The sequence below is a fragment of the Rhinolophus sinicus genome, chromosome 4, assembly GCF_057876585.1.
Source record: "Rhinolophus sinicus isolate RSI-liver-muscle chromosome 4, RSI-T2T, whole genome shotgun sequence".
Taxonomy (NCBI): Eukaryota; Metazoa; Chordata; class Mammalia; order Chiroptera; family Rhinolophidae; genus Rhinolophus; species Rhinolophus sinicus.
Genome location: NC_142504.1, coordinates 52,126,375 through 52,135,895, shown reverse-complemented (window position 1 = coordinate 52,135,895; position 9,521 = coordinate 52,126,375).

The window sequence follows — 9,521 nt, the reverse complement described above, 5'->3', positions numbered from 1 at the left end:
CATTCTGTTCCATGAATATACTTTCGTGCCAATATTCCACTCTTTTCATTACTGTAGCTTTATACCGTGTTTCCCCGAAAATAAGATCAGGTCTTATTATTAATTTTTGCTCCAAAAGGTGCATTAGGGCTTATGTTCAGGAGATGTCATCCTGAAAAATCATGCTAGGGCTTATTTTCCGGTTAGGTCTTATTTTTGGGAAAACACAGTAGTTCTTTTAACATTCTGGTGAAGTGTTTTTCTCTGATTAGTTTTTTTGTTTTAAGAATTTTCTTTCCACTCTAGTGTGATGGCCATTTTCTCTTTTCTTATTTTTAAACTGTGAGACTTCTGCTCCAGCAAGGATTTTCTGGGATTCCCAGGCACGTGAGCTTTTCCGTGCGTAACAGCCTGGAATTCTCTGCTTTCAGAGCTGCTCCTGTGGCAGCAGCACGTCCCCTGCACATGTGGCTCCTAAGGCAAAAGGCAGAGCAGCTGGTATCCCTCCCCTCCCTGACTACTGAGCTGTCTGTTATGACAGCAGAAAGTGAGTCACCTGAGAGAGAGGAGCCAAAACAGTGACCCAGAGGGGCATTTTTCTACATCCACAGAACCTGAATATATTCACAAAAGTGCTGGGTGACAATCTGTATATGCACGGCTGAAATCTACCGTGACTTTACTATACTTGTTTGATCACCTATCCATCCGTCTATGAATCCGAGTAGAGAGCAAATATGAGTCCACTTCCTGAGGGTGAGGCTGCCAAATAAAAGACAGGCTGCCCAAGTTAATCTGAATTTCATTTCTTCATATGAACAGAATCACACTGTGTGTATTCTCTGTTAACTTTTTCTTTTTTCAACAGTTTGTCAGATTTAGTTATACTGTTTGTAGCTTATTAACTCACATTGTTGTACAGTATTAAACTACATGCACACACCACACTTTCCTTTCAAGTATTAAATGACATGGATCTTTCCACTTTGGGGGAAATTCTGAATAATGCTACCATGAACTGATTGGAAATTCTTGTCCTTGTGTCCTGGTGACACTTGCACACATTTCTGTTGGATTTATGCCTCGTAGTGGAAATGCTTAGTCACAGTGTGCTTGAACACCTTTCAGTATGTTTATTGCTCCTTTTTGTCAGTAACTGTTCATATCTTTAACTCTTTATTCCATTTTGTCTATTTTTTTTAAATTTCTAGGGTGTATTTCTTTTAAAAATTCAATCTATTTGAACAAACAAAAAAACAAAACAAAAACAGTTCAACTCCCACCCCCACCCCCACTTCTGGTAACCAACAATCTGTTCTCTGTATCTAGGGGCTTGTTTTTAATTTTTTTTTTAGATTCCACATTTACATATAAGATAGATCATATGGTATTTGTCTTTCTGTCCGACTTATTTCAGTCAGCATAGTGTCCTCAAGTCTATCCATGTTGTTGCAAATGGCAAGATTTCCTTCTCTTTTATGGCTGAATATTATTCCATTGTATGTATGTATCACTTCTTTATCCATTTGCCTATGAAGAGACACTCAGGTAGCTTCCATATCTTGGCTATTGTAAATAATGCTGCAATGAACTTGGGGGTGCATATATCTTTTCAAGTTAGTGTTTTCATTTTCTTTGGATAAACACCCAGAAGTGGAATTGCTGAATCATAGAGTAGTTCTATTTTTTATTTTTGGAGGAACCTTGTGGGGATACAGCCAGGAGTGCAGTTTCCAGGCTCTTGGCCTCACATGGAAAGGTGCTGGCTCAGGTAGTAAATGGCCATCACCTGTGATTGGATGGCCATCAGCTGTGGTTAGTAGGCCGTCAGCTGTAACCAGTGAGCCATCGCCACTAATATAACTGCCGTGGCTATGCTAGCAGCAAACGGGGACTAGCAAGATGATTCCCCTATCTATGGCTCCGTGGGTGTTCTTTTTTGGCCTCACCACGTCCAACATTCTTATATGGGGAGTGGTAGCTGAAACCCCACGTGACACATGGCGCTGTGAGCAGGATAAGGTGCCGGCCAAAGCTCTCCGAAAGGCGGTGGAGCAGTTTGTGTGTATGAACACAGTCTCAGAAGACCAGGAGGAGCAGCTGTCGGAGAGCGGGACCCCCGTGGAGGGGTGGGAAGACGTGGCCGGTTCCCCAACCAGCAGAGGCTGGAGAAAACGAAGGTCGTTGCGGCCCTTTGGGCTAGGAAGTGCTTGCTGAGGCAGCCCGGATGCAGGACTTGTACTCCCAGGAGGAAATGCTTGCTGAGTCCTCCGTGGGAGATGAAGGTGAGGTCAAGGTTGTCCCTCACCCCCAGGACAGCTCTGGCGAATGACTATGGACTATTGGGAATTGCCGTCTATCCCTGATTTGATGGACAGCTTGACTGTTTGCTTGGGAACATGCCACCATGTAGTGGAACCGGTGGAGGTTTGCTTCCTGTGTCTTGATCAGCCGCCATCGAGAATATGTAAGCACCTTGACTGTGAGTCGCTCTTGTTCTAGCACGGTACCCTGAGAGGCCCAGAGAGAGTGGTAGTGCTCTCAGAGCCCTGGCTGAGTCCAGGAAGTCTGGCTGTGCCCAGAGAGAGTGGCAGTGCCCTGAGAGGCTATGTGACAGAGTCCCAGAGATGAGTTTCCAGGCTCTCGTCCTCACATGGAAAGGTGCTGGCTTGGGTAGTAGATGGCTGTCAGCTGTAGCTAATTGACCATCAGTTGTAAACAGTTAGCCAATTAGCCCCTGATATAACTTCTGTGGCTGCACTGGCTGGGGAGTCAAGAGTCGAGTCGGTTGGTTGGCAGGCAGGAAAGCAGACAGCAGGTTGCAGGTCGTGTGACTCCAGCCTCATGTGAGACCATAGTGCCTCCAGTGAGACTATAGTGGTATGACTCCTCTATCTATGGCTCTGTGGGTGTTCCTTTTTGGCCTCATGTCATGCATGGTGGCATGCGGCATCTCTGGTCCTGCTCCCCACATAAAAATGCAGGACATAGAGAGGCCAAAAAGGAACACCCACGGAGCCATAGGTAGGGGAGTCAAACCACTATAGTCTCACTGGCAGCTGGGTTGGAGACACAGGAAGCAGGAGCCACACGATTCGCAACCTGCCATCTGCATCTCTGCCAACCAACCAACCCCACTTGCTAGCTGCAATCCGCCTCTCTGCAATCCACAATCCACACTCTGCTGCTTTCTAGTTCAGCCATCATCTTCTTGCTAGCCCCCATTCTTGCTGCTAGCGTAGCCACAGCAGTTATATTAGTGGCCAATGGCTCACTGGATACAGCTGACGGCCAACTAGCCACAGCTGATGGCCATCCAATCACAGTTGATGGCCATTTACTACCTGAGCCAGCACCTTTCCATGTGAGGCCGAGAGCCTGGAAACTGCACTCCTGGATCTGTCCCCACACCTCACCAGTCCTGTGTTCTTATGTGGGGAGCGGGACCAGAGACCCCGCCTGACACCCTGCATGACAAACCTCTACACTGTTATACATAGTGGAAACTCCTGCCAACAGGGCTCAAGGGTTCCCTTTCTTCCACATCCTCACCAACACTTGTTGTTTCTAGTCTTTTTGGCAATAACCATTCTAACAGGTGATATCCCATTGTGGTTTGATTTACATTTCCCTGAATTTCTGATAAACAACAAATAATTTTTAGGTTAAGTATGTCCTAAATATTGCATAGCACACAGCACTTTTTTCTTGTTTGTTTTTAGTAAACGTGGCAATGCAGCGTGACGCGTCCTTTTTTCCTTAATGACGAACAGAAATCCTCAAACAAATTGATCTGCCAAAAGTGCACACACACACACACACACACACAGCCATTTACCTTTGACAAGAGTCAAATGTAGACCAATATATATGATCCTAATTTCTTTCAATAAAGCGGGTTCAGTGCTTATCATATTTGCTGTTGGCTGCCTCAAAGATTACTTACATATGTAAAAATAAGGGGGTTCAGGGCAAGAATAAAGACATTGCATTGCCAGACAAGACCAAGGCAGAAGCATTAACATTCACACTCAGAATTTCAGGGAAATCAGCCTGACTCAGGACTGCTCACTCCATGGGAAAGGCAAGACTTTCCTTCCCACTCCGTGAGCTCCGTGTTGGTACTGTGTCTGCTGGTGGTTCTGTGCTCTCAGGGCTCCTGGTTTCTCTTCTGGAGAGCGCCTACTCTCAGCCTGCCACTGGAGGACACTCAAGAAGTGGGTTGGAACAGAGGCAGGGCCCCTCCCCTGGACTCCCCTATCACCACCCACTCTGCATAATTAGGTTGGTTGTCTTCTAAGAGGGATCCTCAGGTGCTTCCATGCCTGTAACATCTGTCCGAAAGCCCAGCTCTAAGTCATGGCCTCCTGTCCTAGGGATCACTTTCTTTTTGAGTAGGATTTGAGTTTTGAGAGGGTATTCTGCTCCTCTTATCATCTGGTCCCTGTCCTTCTAAGGCCCAGAAGAGGAAGACATGCTGTGGATTTCAGCCCTCTTTCTAGCTTTCCTGGCTCCTGGTAAGTATGTTGCATGATGCTCATGGGATTTTTCCTTCTTTTGGCAGTGGGAGGCCATACTAAGGAATTAATATTACCTCTTCCTCATTATATTTTGTTGTTCCCGTAGCAGCCTCTCAGATATCTTCAACTTGGAAGGAAGACAGATATCAATCACCAGGCAGACTGGGTCATCTGTTGTAATCACTTGTGATATTGTTAATCAAAACACCAACTACGTCCACTGGTACCGATACCAGGAGGGGATGGCCCCACGCCGGCTTCTCTACTACAAGTTCTCCAGCTCACAGTTTGTGGTGGATCAGGGAATCAGTTCAGAGAAGTACCGTGCTTATGAAGCCACAGGAAGGACCTGTAAGTTCGTCCTCCGAAATCTGGAACATAGGGATTCTGGTGTGTATTACTCTGCTGTCTGGACGAGGCACAGTGATTGAGACCTCCCTAAGCTGACTGAAAATTTTGCCTGTGACTGCCAAGAGCAGCCGGGCACACAGGTTAGGCCAGCCTTGCCTCACTTCCTGCCCTGCTTCACTGTACTCTGAACAAAGGAATCCTGCGCTCAAACCCAACCCCCACCTTAAATCCCACAGGCCTCCGCCTTCCCCCACCAGCCATAGGGCTTTCCTAACAAGGAAGCTCCCATCTCCTGGCCTTAGGCAGGCCATCTGGCTGACAGCATATCATTTCAGCTCTGCTAAGAGCTGGTGGAGTCTATTCAATCTTTCTCCTAGGACACACAACTTCACCTAGAGTTGATCTGCTTGGGGAGACATTTAAGAGAGCAAAATGGGAAGGCTAGTAGTACTGAATCATCTATCCAATCATTATCCAGAGAAAATGGCTGGGGATGGAGCTTTTTCATTACTCAGGAGTATGAGAAATGATGGAATGAAAACACTGGGCTTCATGAAGCTCTCTAGATGTCATCTGATCTATCTTTTGGACAAACTGGTATTTTCCTCACCATAAGCAACCATGGTACAGTCCATACAGTAAAAGTGTAGGAAAAGGTGATTGTTGTATATGCCAACCACTGTATTCCATATGTACACCTTCTTTCCACCCCTGCCTCCAACACGGACGCAGCCAAGTCCTAAACTCAAATGAGTCTTATGAGATTATATTTTCTCAATAATTAAAATTAAGGGAAACTTTGTGTGAACAATCAGATAATAGTATATATTTAAATTGAAGTGTTACATAGAAATAGGTCGTGGCTCCCATATTGGGCTGTGTTTCAGGATATAAAATTAATCCAGGTAAAGATAATCCAGATAAACTGAACAGGGGTTTGGGGGCTGGGGCTGGGTGGGACTGGCCATGTTGGGGGGACCGGCATGAGTATCAAGGGAAATAAATTTGTAACAATTTTAAATTTTGTATTTTGAAATCTTATTTGTTACTAGTGTAGACAAATGCAATTGATTCTGTGACGGTATATGTGTACTGCATCCAGCAGTCTTGTACAACTCTGCTTAATTGTAACTCAATCCAAGGATTCTTTTCTAATTTCTATGTCTATAATCACATAATCTGTAAATAAAGGCAGTTTTTTTTCTTTCTTTATAATCCTTCTAACTTTTATTTATTTTCCTACCCTTAATAGATAGGCTAAGTCATCCAGTACAATGTTTAATAAAAGTGAAGATAACTGGTATCCTTCTCTTAACCTCAGTCTCAAACAGACAGCTTGAAGTGTTTCACCCTGAATAGCTTTACCATTTCAAACCTGTCTCTCCATGTGTATGGTGCACATTCTTATTTGTTCTGATTTTATTTCATGTTTCTTAGTAGACTTGTATAATTTCCCCTTAAAATATCGTATATCTATATCTATTTGTTGTTGTTGTTAGAACCAGCCCTAGTGCTCTAATACACTTCTAGGGCCAAGAAGGAGCCACTCCTGCACAGGTGCCAGGTCAGCAAACTGAAATTCTGTGTTCCTGTATGTGCTCAGCGTCACCAGAAACGCAGGATATTCTGTCGGCCAATCCCCAAAGGCCTCGCCAACTCTGGGCTCTATCCTTATTTCCTTGTTCCTTGATCTTTCTAACAAAGGTCAGATCTGCAACCTCACCCACTCCTGCCCTGTTCTCACATTGCCTCTTCTAATGCCCTATAAAACTCAGTCTTGCCCCAAACCCCTGGGAAGACTGTTCCACTGCTGTGAGGCATGTACGCCCCCAATCCCTGGAGTGTCTGCCTTTGAATAAAGGATGTCAAACTCATACTAAAGTGTTTTAGTTTTGTCACTTGACACTAAGTATCTTATGCATTTAATTGTTATTGTACATGATGGCGAGAGAAGAGGAAAGACAGGCTTGGGAAGGTAAACACAGGAGCTTCATCTATATCTTTAATAGTTTCTTCTATAAAATGTAACACATCTGAAGGAAATGCGGCAACATGTTAAAATAGGAAGGACCCCCAAACCCGATAAATCTTGGGCTTCCTTCTCTTTTTAAAGGAGTCCTCTGTGAGGAATGTCCAAGAAGCTTGACTTCCAGCATCTGTTAACTGAGAATACCAATGTGTGGCTCATAAAGTTTTATCATTTTCAAGAGTTATAAAAATGAGGCTAATGTTTGTGAAAGGACCCAGCCCAGTGCCTGACGTGTAGTGGGTCTGTGGGGGCGGAGCCCCAGAAAGTAGTTTCCAGGCTCTCGGCCTCACATAGAAGGTGCTGGCTCAGGTAGTAAATGGCCAACTGTGATTGCATGGCCATCAGCTGTGGCTAGTTGGCCGTCAGCTGTAACCAGTGAGCCATTGGCCACAATATAACTGCTGTGGCTACGCTAGAGGAGAAGGAGAGAGAAGGAGAAAAAAGAATGGGGCTAGCAAGAAGATGGCGGCTGGGCTGGCAAGTGTGGATGGCGGTTTGCGGACAGTGTGTATCCAGCCTCCAGTGAGAGTATAGTGCCGCCAGAGAGAATAAAGTGGTATGACTCCCCTACCTATGGCTCCGTGGGTGTTCCTTTTTGGCCTCACCATGTCCTGCGTTCTTGTATGGGGAGCGGGAGAAGAGACCCTGCAGGCCGCCCCGCACGACAAATGGCGCAGCGAGCAGGGTCTCCCGCACGACACATGGTGTAGTCGGCAGGATATGGCGCCGGCCAAAGCTCTCCAAAGGACGGTGGAGCAGTTTGTGTGTATGAACACCCAGTCTGAGGAAGACCAGGAGGAGCAGCTGCCGGAGAGCTGGACCCTCGTGGAGGGGTGGGAGGACGTGGACGGTTCTCCCACCAGCACAGGAAAAGCCATGCAGCTGCTGGAGAGATGGAGCCCCGTGGAGAGGTGGAAAGATGTGGACGGTTCTCCCACCAGCACAGGAAAAGCCATGCAGCTGCTGCAGAGATGGAGCCCCGTGGAGAGGTGGAAAGATGTGGACGGTTCCCCAACCAGCACAGGCCGGAGAAAGCGAAGGTCGTTGCAGCCCGGTGGGCCGGGGAAGTTCCTGCTCAGGCAGCCCGGATGCAGGACTTATAGTCCCAGGAGGTAACGCTTGCTGAGTCCTCCGTGGGAGATGAGGGTGAGGTCAAGGTCATCCCTCACCCCCAGGACAGCCCTGGTGAATGACTATGGACTATGGGGAATTGCCTTCCATCCCTAATTTAATGGACCGCTTGACTGTTTGTTTGGGAATTGTTGTTAGTGGAACTGGGGGATATTTGCTTTTGTTTCTTGACTGGCCGCCATTGAGAATATGTAAGCACCTTGATTGTGAGTCGCTGTTGTTCCAGCAGGGTACCCTGAGAGGCACAGAGAGAGTGGCAGTGCCCTGAGAGCCCTGGCTGAGTCCAGGAAGTCTGGCTGAGCCCTGAAGATACCCTGGCTGTGCCCAGGAAGTCGGGCTGTTCCCAGAGAGAGTAGTAGAGCCCTGAAGGTACCCTGGCTGTGCCCAGGAAGTCGGGCTGTTCCCAGAGAGAGTAGTAGAGCCCTGAAGGTACCCTGGCTGTGCCCAGGAAGTCGGGCTGTTCCCAGAGAGAGTGGCGGTGCCCTGAGAGCCCTGGCTGTGTCCAGGAAGTGTGGCTGTGCCCACAGAGAGTGGCGGTGCCCTGAGAAGCCCTGGCTGTGTCCAGGAAGTGTGGCTGTGCCCACAGAGAGTGGTGGTGCCCTGAGAAGCCCTGGCTGTGTCCAGGAAGTGTGGCTGTTCCCAGAGAAAGTGGCAGTGCCCTGAGAAATCCTAGCTGTGCCCGGGGAAACTAGTGGTACCCTAAGAAGTCCAGGAAGTCTGGCTGTGCCCAGGAGTACTGGTGGTGCCCTGAGAAACCCTAGCTGTGCCCGGGGAAACTAGTGGTACCCTAAGAAGTCCAGGAAGTCTGGCAGTGCCCAGGAGTACTGGTGGTGCCCTGAGAAACCCTGGCTGTGCCCGGGGAAACTAGTGGTACCCTAAGAAGTCCAGGAAGTCTGGCTGTGCCCAGAAGCACTGGTGGTGCCCTGAGAAACCCTGGCTGTGCCCAGAGAGCCTGGCTGTGTCCAGGATATTGCATTCACCCCCAGGCTCCTCGCACAGGTCCCCTCGCGGAAGACGCTTGTCGCGTAGATTGTGAGGCGAGAGCCTGTAGGGGTGGAGTGTGGGGGCGGAGCCCCAGAAAGTAGTTTCCAGGCTCTCGGCCTCACATAGAAGGTGCTGGCTCAGGTAGTAAATGGCCAACTGTGATTGCATGGCCATCAGCTGTGGCTAGTTGGCCGTCAGCTGTAACCAGTGAGCCATTGGCCACAATATAACTGCTGTGGCTACGCTAGAGGAGAAGGAGAGAGAAGGAGAAAAAAGAATGGGGCTAGCAAGAAGATGGCGGCTGGGCTGGCAAGTGTGGATGGCGGTTTGCGGACAGTGTGTATCCAGCCTCCAGTGAGAGTATAGTGCCGCCAGAGAGAATAAAGTGGTATGACTCCCCTACCTATGGCTCCGTGGGTGTTCCTTTTTGGCCTCACCATGTCCTGCGTTCTTGTATGGGGAGCGGGAGAAGAGACCCTGCAGGCCTCCCAGCACGACAAATGGCGCAGCGAGCAGGGTCTCCCGCC